The sequence below is a fragment of the Lontra canadensis genome, unplaced genomic scaffold, assembly GCF_010015895.1.
Source record: "Lontra canadensis isolate GAN:19392208 unplaced genomic scaffold, GSC_riverotter_1.0 scaffold2, whole genome shotgun sequence".
Taxonomy (NCBI): domain Eukaryota; kingdom Metazoa; phylum Chordata; class Mammalia; order Carnivora; family Mustelidae; genus Lontra; species Lontra canadensis.
In genome coordinates, this window is record NW_022630996.1 from 48,415,489 (window position 1) to 48,430,030 (window position 14,542).

The 14,542-nt window shown below is 35.6% G+C and overlaps 1 protein-coding gene and 1 pseudogene across 8 annotated transcripts in view; both read right to left on the reverse strand.

Annotated features, from left to right (window-relative positions):
* Positions 1-14,542, reverse strand: part of HDAC9 (histone deacetylase 9) — an 856,076-nt gene that overhangs the window by 274,580 nt on the left and 566,954 nt on the right. The window lies entirely within an intron of this gene.
* Positions 8,656-9,945, reverse strand: LOC116877194 (annotated as a pseudogene).

Here is a 14,542-nt window from a genome sequence, read left to right on the forward strand (position 1 = left end):
CCTTCAGTAGAGATCCACAGATACTTAATTAATAAAATCTGCTTTTAAATTATCATGAGTTAACATATTTCATATTTTAGTTAGACCCTATGATGAGAAAGATTTTTAAAACTCTGGTGAAACAAACTATTATGGATACATAAAATAGGGCTTTTTAAAGCAACAAATTAGATGATAATTATAACTCTGGTTAATTTTGAAAAGATTTCTACCCTTAATCCAATTCCTTGGGGGAAAAACACGTTACTTACAAAACTGCCTGACATAAGAAATCATTTAACCAATCAACTATTCCAACAAATTACCATAGAAATACATTATCTGGAGGCATGGAGTGAGGGCAGAAGAACTCAAGATCAAAATCAAAGGGCAAAAATAATATCTGTTCAAGAACAGATAAAGACCAGTAATTTGTATTGTAAAGTAAGTTTAATTAATGCATTTTATTTACTTTTCGACTTACAATCTCATGTTAGAGGAATGTTACTCAAGAGGAGAAAATATTTATCTCTGAATATATTAAAATCATGCAGAATAATGACATTTGTATTTTGAAATGATGTGGTAAAAATTCTAAGAAAAAAAATGTTACTTTGCTGGTCCAAATAATATCCAATCCTAATACTCAAATGCCTTCAAAATACATCCCTACGCCACTGACTCACATTTTCATCATTAGTGCTGATCCCTCTTCTAAGCGGTACACTTGCACACTTGTCTATGCAACTGCCATCCAAAATCTCATTTGGATGTCTCATGGTTTTTATAAAGTGAGAATGTCTCAGATTTGAGTTCATGATCTTAAGCCATACACAGTGTCCCTCACTTAAGTAAAAGACCTCATGAGCCACCGTTGCTCAAGCAAAAAACCTCAGTATCCTCTGGACAATTCCTCTCCGAAAAACCAACAAATAGTGTTTGTTTTCCCTTCAAAATATAGCTTGAATCACTCAATTATCTCTAGCCCAAATCACACACAATGCAAGGTACTATTATCTCTAATCTGAACTCCTAAAGTCCTGTAACTGGCTACCTGACTTTACTCCATTGCCACACCACAGCTACCTTTGTTTAAATCCTTTGGTGACTCCACTGATAGACTGTAATTTCTCAAGGCATAGATACGCCCTTCCCCACTTCTTCAGCTTTATCTCATATACCCCCTCCCTTCATCTCTCTTTCTCCCACAAAAGCCTACCTTCCATTCTTCAAAACTATCAAAATCATACCATCCTTGGGATCTTCATACATGCTGTTCCATCTAAGACCAAAATTCTTCCTTCCTGTCCCCCATAACTCCAGCCCTCATTTGGCTAATTCCTATTCACTCTTTAAGGTTAAATGAAGGTATCTAAATTAGATCTCCTACTTTATGTTGTCATAGCATCCTCTAGGTCTTCAGAGAATTTATTACAATTATATAATTGTATAATCTTGTTAATTGTACATTTTCTTCACTATCTGTTGAGATCTATGAAAGTAAAGACTAGAGTTACATTATTTACCTCTGAACTCTTAGCATCTACATACATGCTTGGAATATAATAGGTCCTCAAAAGTATTTTTAATGAAATAAAGGAACAAATGTAAGAACTAGGGCACTTATCTCCATTATAAAGTCTTCCTTAATGAATCTAACTGTTAGATCTTCTTGGAATCCTGAAGATTTTGTAGGCTTACTTCTTTAGTATTCAATTTTTTATTTTATATGCCTTACCTTCCTACGGACAAGTGCCTCTATTACAGGTATTTAAGTTACTCAGCTTTGTATCTCTGCATGGCATTTTGCACAAAAAGATGAATAAATTTTTTTTAAGATTTTATTTATATATTGGGCAGACAGAGATCACAAGTAGGCAGAGAGGCAGGCAGAGAGAGAAAGGGAAGTAGGCTCCCTGCTGAGCAGAGAACCTGATGCGGGGCTTGATCCCAGGCCCCCGAGATCACGACCTGAGCCAAAGGCAGAGGCTTAACCCACTGAGCCACCCAGGTACCCTATGAATAAATATTTTAAAATAAAGTCAAAAGATGGGGCCTGGGTGGATCAGTTAGTTAAGGGGCTGCCTTTGGCTCAGGTCATAACCCCAGGGTCCTGGGAACGAGCCCTGCGTTGGGCTCTGTGCTCAGTGGGGAAACACTTCTCCCTCTCCCACTCCCCTGCTTGTGTTCCCTCTCTCACCATCTCTCTCTCCGTGTCAAATAAATAAATAAAATCTTTAAAAAAAAAAAAAGTCAAAAGGAAGACACACAGAAAAGGCAGAACAGAAAATAGGCAGTTATAAAAAGTAACATTCAAAATTTAAAGATATATAAGACATGTCTTTACAATTCAGATACATCAAGTATGTAAGTTGCTATGACATAAGAGGAACTGTTCAATACATTTTCTTCCATCCTTTCTCCCTCCCTTTCTTTTTTCACCATGATAAGTGTACTCTTTAATCCCTATCACCTGTTTCAACCATTTTCCCCATCAACCTCCCCTCTGGTAACCATCAGTTTGTTCTCTATAGTTAAATCTGTTTCTTGGCTTGCCCTTTTTTTTTTTTCTCTTTTCTTTCCTTTGCTTGTTTGTTTTGTTTCTTAAATTCCACATATGAATGAGACCACAGTATTTGTCTTTCTCTGACTTATTTCGCTTAGCATTATACTAGCTCCATGCTAGTTGCAAATAGCAAGATTTCATTCTTTTTATGTTGAATAATATTCTATTGTATATATATATTCAATGTATATATATCTATATACAATATACTATACAATGTATATATGTATTCAATATATATATATACACAATATATACAATATATATTCAATGCACCATATATATGTGTGTGTGTATACATATATATGTGTATGTATATACGTATATACGTATATACATATACGTATATGTCCCTGTGGCGAGGCTACTTGGGGAACAAGATTGGCAAGCCCCACAGTGTCCCGTGTAAGGTGACTGGCCACTGTGGCCCTGTGCTGGTGCATCTCATCCCCACCCCCAGAGGCACTGGCATTGTCTCAGCCCCTATGCCCAAGAAACTGCTGATGATGGCTGGTATCGACGACTGCTACACCTCGGCCAGGGGCTGCACTGCCACCCTGGGGACTTTGCCAAGGCTACTTTCGATGCCATCTCCAAGACCTACAGCTATCTCACCTCTGACCTCTGGAAGGAGACTGTGTTCACCAAGTCTCCCTATCAGGAGTTCACAGACCATCTTGTGAAGACCCACACCAGAGTCTCTGTGCAGAGGACCCAGGCTCCAGCTGTGGCTACCACATAGTTTTATACAAGAAAAATAAAGTGAACTAAAGCTTGTTAAAAAATATATATATATGTATATATTATATATATACATATATATGTATATACGTATATACATATACATATATATGTATACAAACACACACAGACACACACACACGTCTTCTTTATCTTTTCATCTATTAACGGACACTTGGGTTGTGTCCATAGTTCGGGTATTATAAATCATGTTGCAATTAACGGGTGCATATATCCTTTTGAATTACTGTTTTTGGTTTTTCCTGGGGGTAAATATCCACTTGTGTGATTACCAGATCATAAGGTAGTTCTATTTTTAATTTTTTAAGGAATCTCCGTACTGTTTTTCACAGTGGCTACACCAGTTTGCATTCCTACCAACAGTGCAAGAGGGTTCCTTTTTCTCCACATCCTCACCAACAACTGCTGTTTCTTGTTTTGTTTTGTTTTGTTTTAGCCATTCTGACAGGTGTGAGGTCACACCTCATTGTAGTTTTGATTTGCATTTCCCTAATAATGAGTGATATTGAGCATCTTTTCATATGTCTGTTGGCCATCTATGTGTCTTCTTTGGAAAAATGTCTGCTCATATCTTCTGTCCATTTTTAAATTGAATTGTTTGTTTTTGGATGTTGATTTGTATCAATTCTTTATATATTTTGAATACTAAACATTTATTGGATATGCCATTTGCAAATATCTTCTTCCATTTAGTAGGTTGCCTTTTAGTTTTGTTGATTGTTTCCTTTGCTATGCAAAAGGTTTTAATTTTGATGTAGTCCCAATAGTTTCTTTGTGTTTTTATATTTCTCTTGCTTCAGGAGACAAATCCAGAAAAAGTTGTCAGAGAAATTACTGCCTGGACTCTCTTCAAGGATCCTTACGGTTTCAGGTCTTACACTTAGGTCTTTAATCCATTTTGAGTTTATTTTTGTGTATGGTAAAACAAAGTTGTCCCATTTCTTTCTTATGCACAAAGCTGTCCAGTTTTCCCAATCATTTGCTGAAGAGACTTTTTCCCATTGAAGATTTAGTCTTTTGTCAAACATTAATTGACAATATAATTTGGGGTTTATTTCTAGGTCCACTTTTATGCCAGTACCATACTGTTTAAATTACTACCACTTTCTAACATAACTTGAAATCCAGTATTGTGATACCTCCAGTTTCATTTTCATTTTTCAAGATTGCTTTGGATATTTGAGGTCTTTGTGGTTCCACACAAATCTTGGGATTGTGTGTTCTAGTTCTGTGAAAAATGCTGTTGCTGCTTTCATAGGGATTACATTAAATCTGTAGTTTGCTTTGGGAAGTATAGGCCTTTTAACAGTGTTTGTTCTTCCAATTCATTAGCATGGAATGTCTTTCCATTTCTTTGCATTGCCTTGAGTATCTTCCATCAGGGTTTTATAGTTTTCAGAGTACAAGTCTTTCACCTCTTTAGTTAAGTTTATTCCTAGATATTTTATTGGCTTTGGTGCAGTTGTAAATGAGACTATTTTCTTACCTTCTGCTGTACAGGAATGCAACAGATTTCTGTACATTGATTCTGCTTACTGAACTCATTTACCAGTTCTAATCAATTTCTGGTGAAGTCTTCAGGTTTTCTATTTATAGTATCATGTCATCTTCAAATAGTGAGAGTTTTACTTCTTCCTTACAAATTTGGATGCCTTTTATTTCTTTATGTTATCTAACTGCTGTGGCTAGTACTTCCAGTACTATGTTGAGTAAGAGTGGTGAGAGTAGATATTCTTATCGTGTTCCTGACTTAGGGGAAAACCTCTCAGTTTTTCACCATTGAGTATGATGTTGACTGTGAGATTTTTTGTTTTTATTTTTTGTTCTATATTATTTATTTGAGAGAGAGCGAGAGAGGGGGAGGACCAGAGGGAGAAGCAGAACTCCTTCCCACTGAGTAGAGAGCCCAATGCAGGGCTCGATCTCAGGATGCTAGGATCATGACCTGAGCTGAAGGTAGATCCTTAACTGACTGAACAACCGAGGTGCCCCTTCTGTGAGTTTTTCACATAAAGCCTTTACTATGTTGACATGTAATAGACCTATTTGGCAGATCTACTTGGCAGAGGGGTTTTTATCATGAATGCATATTGCGCTTGTCAAATGCCTTTGACACAGTGAAATAATTATATGGTTTTTACCTCTCTCTTATGGATGTGATGCATTGCATTGTTTTGAGAATAGTGAACCACCCTTGCATCCTGTGATTAAATCCCACTTGATCATAGTATATGATTTTTTTTAATGTATAGTTGGGTTCGGTTTGCTAATATTTTGTTGAAGATTTCTCCATATATATTCATGAGAGATACTGGCCTTTACTTCTCTTTTTCTGTGATGTCTATCTGGTTTTGGTATCAGGGTGATACTGGCCTCATAGAATTATGAGGCCAGTATCACCTATTCTATTCTATTTTCTTGGAATACTTTGTGAAGAATAGGTATTAACTCTTCTTTAAAAGTTTGGTAAACATTCTGACTGGTGTGAGGTGGTATCTCATTGACGGTTAGATTTGTATTTCCCCGATCCCAAGTGATGTTGAGCACTTTTGGCAAGGATGTGAGAAAGGGGAACACTCCTACACTGTTGGTGGGAATGCAAACTGGTGCAGTCACTCTGAAAAACAGTATGACAGTTCCTCAAAAAGTTGAAAACAGAGCTACCCTACCACCCAGAAATTACACGTCTTGGTATTTACCCCAAAGATACAAATGTAGTGATCTGAAGGGGCACATGCACCCAAATGTTAACAGCAGCAATGTCCACAATAGCCAAACTTTTGAAAGAGCCTAGATGTCCATCAACAGAGGAATGGATAAAGAAGATGTGGCATTTATATATGTAATGGAATATTATGCAGCTATCAAAAAATCAAAATCTTGCCATTTGCAATGACATGAATAGAACTAGAGGGTATTATGCTAAGCAAAACAAATCAATCAGAGAAAGACAACTGTCATATGATCTCACTGATATGTGGAATTTGAGAAACAAGGCAGAGGATCATAGAGGAAGACATTACTGATTCAATCTCCTTACTGATAAATGGTCTATTCAAATTTTCTATTTCTTCCTGCTTCAGTTTTGGTAGGTTGTATGTTTCTAGGAATTTATACATTTGTTCTAGGTTGTCTAATTTGTTGACATAGAGTTTTTCAAAATATTCCTCTGCAATTATCTTTATTTCTGTGGTGTTGGTTGTTATTTCTTTTTTATTTGTGATTTTGAGTCCTTTCTCTCTCTCTCTCTCTCTCTCTCTCTTTTTCGGATCAGTTTGGTTAGAGGTTTATCAATTTTGTGATCTTTTCAAAGAACGAGCTCCTGGTTTCATGGATCTCTTTTATTGTATATTTTAATTTCTATATCATTTATTTCTGCTCTAATCTCTATTATTTCCTTCCCTCTGCTGGTTTGGGATTTTGTTTTTGTTCCTTTCCCAGCTCCTTTAGGTGTAAGATTGGGTTGTTTGAGATTTTTCTTGCTTCTCATGGTAGACCTGTATTGCTATTCACTTCCCTCTTAGAACTTTTTTGGTGCATCCCAAAGGTTTTGGAATGTTATATTGTCATTTTCATTTGCTTCCATGCAATTTTTTATTTCTTCCTAGATTTCTTGGTTGACCCATTCATTGTTCTGTAGCATGTTATTTAATCTCTGTGTATTATTTGTGGTCTTTCCAGATTTTTTCTTGTGGTTGATTTCTAATTTCATAAAACTGTGATCAGGGAAGATACATGGTATGACTTCAATCTTTTTTAATTTCTTGAGGCTTCTTTTGTGGCCTAACTTGTGATCTATTCTGGAGAATGTTCCATGTGCACCCAAAAGAATGTGTATTCTGCTGTTTTAAGATGGGATGTTCTGAATATGTCTGTTAAGTCCATCTGGTAGATCATGTCATTCAAAGTCACTGTTTCCTTGTTCATTTTCTGTTTGGATGATCTGTCCATCTATGTAAATGGGGTGTTAAAGTCCTCTACTATTATTGTATTACTATTGATTATTTATTCTATTTTTGTTTTATGTATTTGGGTACTATCATGTTGGGTGCAAAAATATTTAAAATTGTTATATACTCTTGTTGGATGTTTAACATTTTCAACTACAATTTCCTACATAAAAGATATATTAATAACAGACACAAAAAATACAGCATCTCTCATTGTGAAAACATGTTTTCTTAAAACTCGAGATTTTAATCAAGTTGGTTAATTTTTCTATTTCATCTCTTGACATATCTAACTTCAGCTCCATAATACTGTTTCTCTTTTAACAACATTTTCTCCATAAACAACTGCAAAAAATGTAATAAAACAGGTTATGGTAGCTGGAAGTTATTGCCAAGTATCTGGAGATTATAATACAAAGTCCAGAAGCTCTTGGAAAGACACCTGAATTTAAGGAGAAATAAATAAAGTGTGGAACTCTAAACCTCCACTTACTCATCTTAGTGATGTAGCAATGAGGTGTTAACAGGTAGAGTGCAAGGTAAGACTTTAACCTCATCCTTCATCTCCATTCCTTTCCTCTTTCTTTTATTCAGAAACAAAGACTTTTAGGGTGAGAAATAAGCCTGCCCTTTTCATTGGGATTCATATGGAATTCTACTTTTCTTTGACTCTTTCTGCCCTACTGGTTACATTTGCAACATAAACCAATGGATCAATCTCTCTCTCTTGATCAATTTTAACAAGAGTTAAAGTAAGGATTTGGGAAAATACACACAGGAGTCTTATCATAAAGTCTTCAACTGTATTTTAAAGCCTAGAAGTTTATTTTCCATCAAAAAAAAGATTTTACTACATTTTCTAGATATGCTTAGACTCTACTTTCTCTGGCATTCAGTTTTATTAAATGAGAGAAGTTTTTGAAGCACCTACTATCTATTTTTTCCTTTTCTTAATCATTATGTGTAGTTAAGTCATTATTTATCCACAGAAACCATTCCTGTCTAAAGGTCACATCACACTGTTAGGTTGAGTCTACTTTGGTCTCTGAGTTAAGCTGAGTCTAGAATCTTTAATCCTAAAACACCTAATCCTGATTCCTAATTCTTAACATTCAACTTCATATTTTCTTTCTGGCAATTGCCTGAGGTTTTACACCTTCTCAAGGTATCTGCTCAACAACATTTATTTAATATCTTACAGGGCCAAAGGAGAGAAATTTAGCAGGATACATATAGATAGCATGATATCTTTCCTGAAAGATGTAAATGCAATAAATAGTCACTGGATATTCATTATGATCTGGGTGCCAGCAAATTTTTTTTTTTTTTTTTTTTTTTTTGAGAAAGAGCACTCTTTTTATTGGAGAGGGCTTTTCATATGACCAACAGAGGAAGGCAGCCCAGTGGGCAATCCTGCATATCACACTCAAAAAGGAACATAGGAGTGGTCTACTAGAGACAGAGCTTCTCAAGTGTGCTTCCTTGTATTTTTTATAAGGAGTATTTTCCTTAGATTTTTTTAAAGTCTTCATTTGTTACTTTCATTCTATGTTCTCTCACGGCCATCAGACCAGCTTCTATACAGATTGCCTTGATATTGGCACCAGACAAGTCATCTTAAGCCATGATCAAGTCGTCTACAGTTACATTATTAGCTTGCATTATCCTGCTTGTGTGGATCTCAAAGATGTGCTTTGTAGTCTTTTCATTGGGGAGGAAGAACTCAATCTTTCTGTCAATGCAGCCTGGTCTGATAAGTGCTGGATCCAAACTTCCTACTTGGCTTGTGGCCATGATACCTTTCATGTCACCCCTTGAGTCAAATCCATCCAACTGATTCAACAGTCCAAAACTGTTCATTGAATTCCTCTCTTACCACTGGAATTTTAGTCATACCTTTTTGTTCCAATTGCATCAATTTTATCAATAAACATAATGGATGGTACATGTTCTTCAGCAACGCAAAACAATTCCCAAATGAGTACCTAGGCATCACCGAGGTACTTCTGAGTAAGTTCAGAGCCAACCACTTTTAAGAAAGGGGCTAAGGTTTGGTATGCTACTGCTTTGGCTAATAAGGTTTTACCTGTGCCAGGTAGATCATATAATGACCCCCTTTGGGGTATTTATACCCATTTCTTCATCAATATTCAGGATGAGTAGAGGAAGCTCCAGTTTCCTGAATTTCCTGGATTCGGTTGACCAACCCCCCAATATCAGCATAGGTTTCCTGAGGGCCCTTTTCTACCTTCATCACTGCGACCAAAGGATCCCTGTCAAACATGAGCATCCCAATGATGGCATGTAGCCAGTGGATGAGTATGACTGAGCAGCCTGGTTCCAGCAGATGTTGTCTTTTACAAAGGAAAGAATGCTGATGTAGTGCTCTGAGCCCACAGATGTAGACATGATGGCATTACTGTCACCAGTGATCTCTTCCAAGGTTCCTAGGAATGTGAGGGTCCCTCCCAGATCACCCATCTGATCTTTCCTCCTCTTACTTTTCTTCTAAAGGCTTCATTTTTTCCTGATTTCTAATGAATTCTTCCTCCATGAGAAGGTAGTCTTTAATTCTAACTTCAACAATTTTAACAGGCACTGAGTATGAGGTGTCACCAGTGCCAGCTTGTTGGCAGCTTCTGGTCCCTTTGTTTTCTTCTTCTTTCTCCCACTTTAGTTGGTACAGGAGGTTTGGATTTCTTTTTTTTTTTTTTTGTCCTTGTCACAATTCTTGCCAGCTCCGGGGCCATGAGTACCACTCTGACTGATCCATCTTGCTTCAGCCACTCGAATCCTGGGTGCCAACAATTTCATTTTATTACACTTAATTTATGATCTAATAGTAAAGATGAGGCATGTATAAATATAGTTACATGACATGTTTCTTAAAAACTCCATACAGTAAGAAAGAAAAAAAATGTACGGGGCTAGGAGGTCAACCTCTTAAAAATATTTTTTAAAGAACTTTAAAAAGACCTGAAATGGGTGGAATTACTAAAATGGATATTAAGTGCTATCTTGAACCAAGTGTCATTTCTAATAACCTCCACTTCATACCCACAGTTAGCTATTATACTTTTTATTCACAGTTCTAGTCTATCCATAAGGCTTACCTTGCCTTTTTGTTCTTTTTTTCTTTTTGAAGATTTTATTTATTTATTTATTTATTTCGCAGAGAGAGAGAGAGACAGACAGACAGACAGACAAAACACAAGCCAGGGGACAGGGAGAGGGAGAAGCAGGCCTCCCACTGACCAGAGAGCCCAATGCAGGGCTCAATCCCAGGACCCTGGGACAATGACCTGAGCCAAAGGCAGATGCTCAATGACTGAGCCACTCAGGCACCCCTTGCTTTTTTGTTCTATATCTACTGTACTCTTTACATTCTAATATCTATAAAACTTGTTATAATATCTTTCAACAGGTACACTTAAATGAAATTACCAGACAGTTTAATTATTAACTGAGAAACTTGATTTGTCCAACAAAAAATAAAAATATCCAAAAATGAATGTTTAAAATTTGCTAAACTATGTCTCTGAGTAGATAAAAAGAATTTCTAAGACTTATAATTTTTATGTAAATCATCCTATCAGAGTATCAGACAGCTAAAAAGGAAATTGATGGAAGAAATCCCACCTTAGGCTTTCCAACTAATACTATATGAGCTAGTCTGTTGAAACTTAGGAGCTGAACTAGTATTGCCATTAAACAGCATAGCCAAAGAGGAGATTCAACTGCATATAACTGGAAAAAAGTCAAATCAAACAGAATTCACTATACTTGCTGGCAAATACCTGGAAAGATTTCTCTATATTCAAGAATGAGTGAGCAAAGACAAACAAACAAATACAAACAAAACCCAGGGCCTATGAGAATAAGCTACAGAAACTGTAAAGGGAATATCATTCCTACTAGTTAGATCACTGACTATGATTTACTATAGGAACCAAAATAAAACTTTAGAAAACTTTTTGACATCCTCAAATGTCAAAAGACATTGGCCCTATAAAATCTACACTGCAGGCAACAAAACAGGAATTTACATTTCAATAAACTAAATCACTGCTACTGAATATAAACTTAGAGATGTACATAAGGAAAGGAAAATACAGAAGTCAGAGAAGATGTAGCTGAACAAAAAGTTGTGATTTCCCTCAAGGAGGAATTCACGGTAATTAAATGATAGGAATAATTAAAGAATTTTTCCGTAACTAGAAAGAGACATGTATGTGAGCATGTAACTGCAAATGTTCATCATAAAGATGATTTGTTTGTTTAATTAACAAGACAAAGAAAACATACTATAAGGCTACAGAAAAGAATTAACAGGCAGCCCACAAAGGGACGCATACTAGTATGAATTCAGACTTCCTGTCAAAGCTAAACTGAAACTGTCCAAATGCTTAAGCATTTGACTGTATTTCTAGACCTTTCAGACAAAAAGAGATGTGCCCCAATAACTCTGTGTCCAAGTATGTGTGAAGGTAACAAGAATGACACTGTCAGACATAAAAAAGCCAAAAAAATTAAAAATATAAATATATACAAATATGTATAAATTATATATTTACTTATAAATACATATGCTATATGTTATGATATATAATATATGTGATCAAGTTCAATTAATCATCTGAATAAACAAAATAGCTACTTTTACCATCTTCAGTGAGATTTAGATGAACAATTTTTCAAAAAGTTTTTCAGGAGAAATTTCAAGCATGTATACTGGAAGACGTTAATTTCAAAACTGATTATCTTCCCAAAAGAAATTTTCCTTACTCATAAGTTAAAGGCATTTTTCCCAAAAGAAATTAATCTCTCCATTCTGATTTGGTGGTAAGAGAAGTTGCTCTGAGAGGTCTTAAAGTACACACATACACACACATACACACACACACAATTACACATATACACATATACTTACAAATACACACACACAAATATGAATACAAACACACATATAACTTTTCTTCTGTTAAGGACAGTCACATAGGAAGAGGAAAACATACTGAAGATAAATCCATATTTTACTTATGGTTACCTCTCAGTGATGGAATAATGGGTGATTCTCCTATACAGTTTTCTAGATTTACCAAATTGCCTTCAATGAACATGTATCCTTTTTCTCTAGTTAATAAAAATATGTTACCCCAAAATTTCACTTAATGTACTAATGATATTTTTTGTAAAATTTTAGGTAATTCATGTCTAATCACTCTCATTTCATTCAGTTGTTCATTGTTTGTTGATTTACTTGTTTATTATATGGTAAATATATACACTAAGCATTTTCCATGTGCTAGCCGTGTACCTAAGTACTGGGAATAGAGAAACAGAAAGACAGTCTCTTTCCTCATGGAGAGCCCACTGGAACACAATGCCTGAAATAACTAATTACAGCATTTGAGGAAAAATCCAGTTTGTTATGAGAGATCAGAATAGATTTAATTTGGATTTAGCTGACCAAGCAAGGCATCCTGAAGGAAAAAACATATAAACAAAAACAGGGATTAATTGGAGCCTGACTAGAGAAAATATCTTTCATAGGAAGGAAGGAAGGGATAGAGGGAGGGAGGGACGGAGGAAGGTAGGCCAGTGCTGCTATTCTCATACTGAAATGTTCAAATGTATTTCACTTTCCATCACCCTGTTTTACCCACTAAGCACCAATTTAAAAATTCTTTTAACTAAATTATTTTTAATGGCTTTCACAATGCTTGTTCAGTTTGAGTACTATAATCCTATTCACACTAGATACTGACTAACAAGATAATATTACAAAGAAAGAATTTCTCACAGATTCTGTAAAGCAGCCTAGGGCTGAAAGACAGAAGATCTTAAATTGTACGGGGTGATAGGAAAGATAAAACCAATCAGTTCATTTGCCATTAAAATGTTGTTTCAGTGAATCTCATTTGGTACAACTATGTCATATACTATCAATGCCCTGTTGTGAGTCATGGTCAAGCCTCATTTCTGTTAGGAACAGCTGAGCAGAAGAGATGGCTATGGTAAAGAAGACAAAATACACTGTCCTTTCCTTAATTACCAGAATTCATATACACAATAATCCTTGGCTTTAAACAGAACAGAAAACCCACCTCTTAAATTTAATATTATTTTAAAAAAATATTATTACTCATTACAATATAACATAAAATCCCTTTAAATGAATATGTGGCAACCTGACTCTACAATACACTCTTCCTTATCACTAGCAGCATCATGATCGTAAGCTCTTCTTGTCCATCCTAGAAATATCCTTACCAGGCATTCTGTAAGGCCACCAGGTAGTCACTACATATTAGTCCATTTCTTGGTCCATTCAAGTCCTCACAGGAAACAGACTGAACACTTTATCTTTCAACAACTGACTGAATTCAGACATCTTCCTCTGGGAACACTGATTGGTTCTTTTCAAAAAGGGAGTGGTATGGCTGCTTTATCTGGCTGCTGAGAATCCACATGGAAGGTGCCAGTTTGAAAAGGTATGCCTTGAAAATTATGTGAGTTAACTACTAAATAATTTTTTAAGTTATGGCAAGAAGTACAGCTCTTATAGGACACGTGTGAGCAAATCACCTTTATGAAGTATTTGTTTTCTACTCCTTACTTTTTAGTGGAACAGCTATTAAGTACATGAGACTGTGTAACTTTCTTTTGAAAAAAAAAAAAAAAACAAAGAAATACTAAATATTCCCAAGGAACATACTTGAATGTCACTTTTGATTTTTTTGAATGCATCTACAACAAATAGATATTAAAAAATCAAATGAAAAGGAATTTAATGCTTATAGATACTTCTTTTCAAACATACTACTTATGAGTTCACCTTTGAAATCAAGATCATTAGAAACACTAAAATCCTGTGCGTTTTTTTTTTTTTTAAGAGAGAGCAATCACACATATGCATGTGAGTAGGGGAAGGGGCAGAGGGAGAGGGAGAGAGAGAATCTTAAGCAGATTCCATGTACCTGAGAGGGGACTCAATCTCATGACCCTGAGGATCATGACCAGAGCAGAAAACCACTTAATCAACTGAACCACCCACATGCGCCTAAAATCCCACTTTTTTTAAAGTGTTTACTTAATCACTAGGCAAGAAATGTGCCCTATCAAGTCCATTAAACATGAAAATAATCTCAAGTTCATTTTCCTACTTGTGTTTGGAATACAAACTCTGATAAATACTAGGATGCTGACATCGTAAGAAAGAAACTAATGATCTGAAATGACCGAGCATTTGGTTTGAATGATTAGGTTGTTTGTCATGCTTATG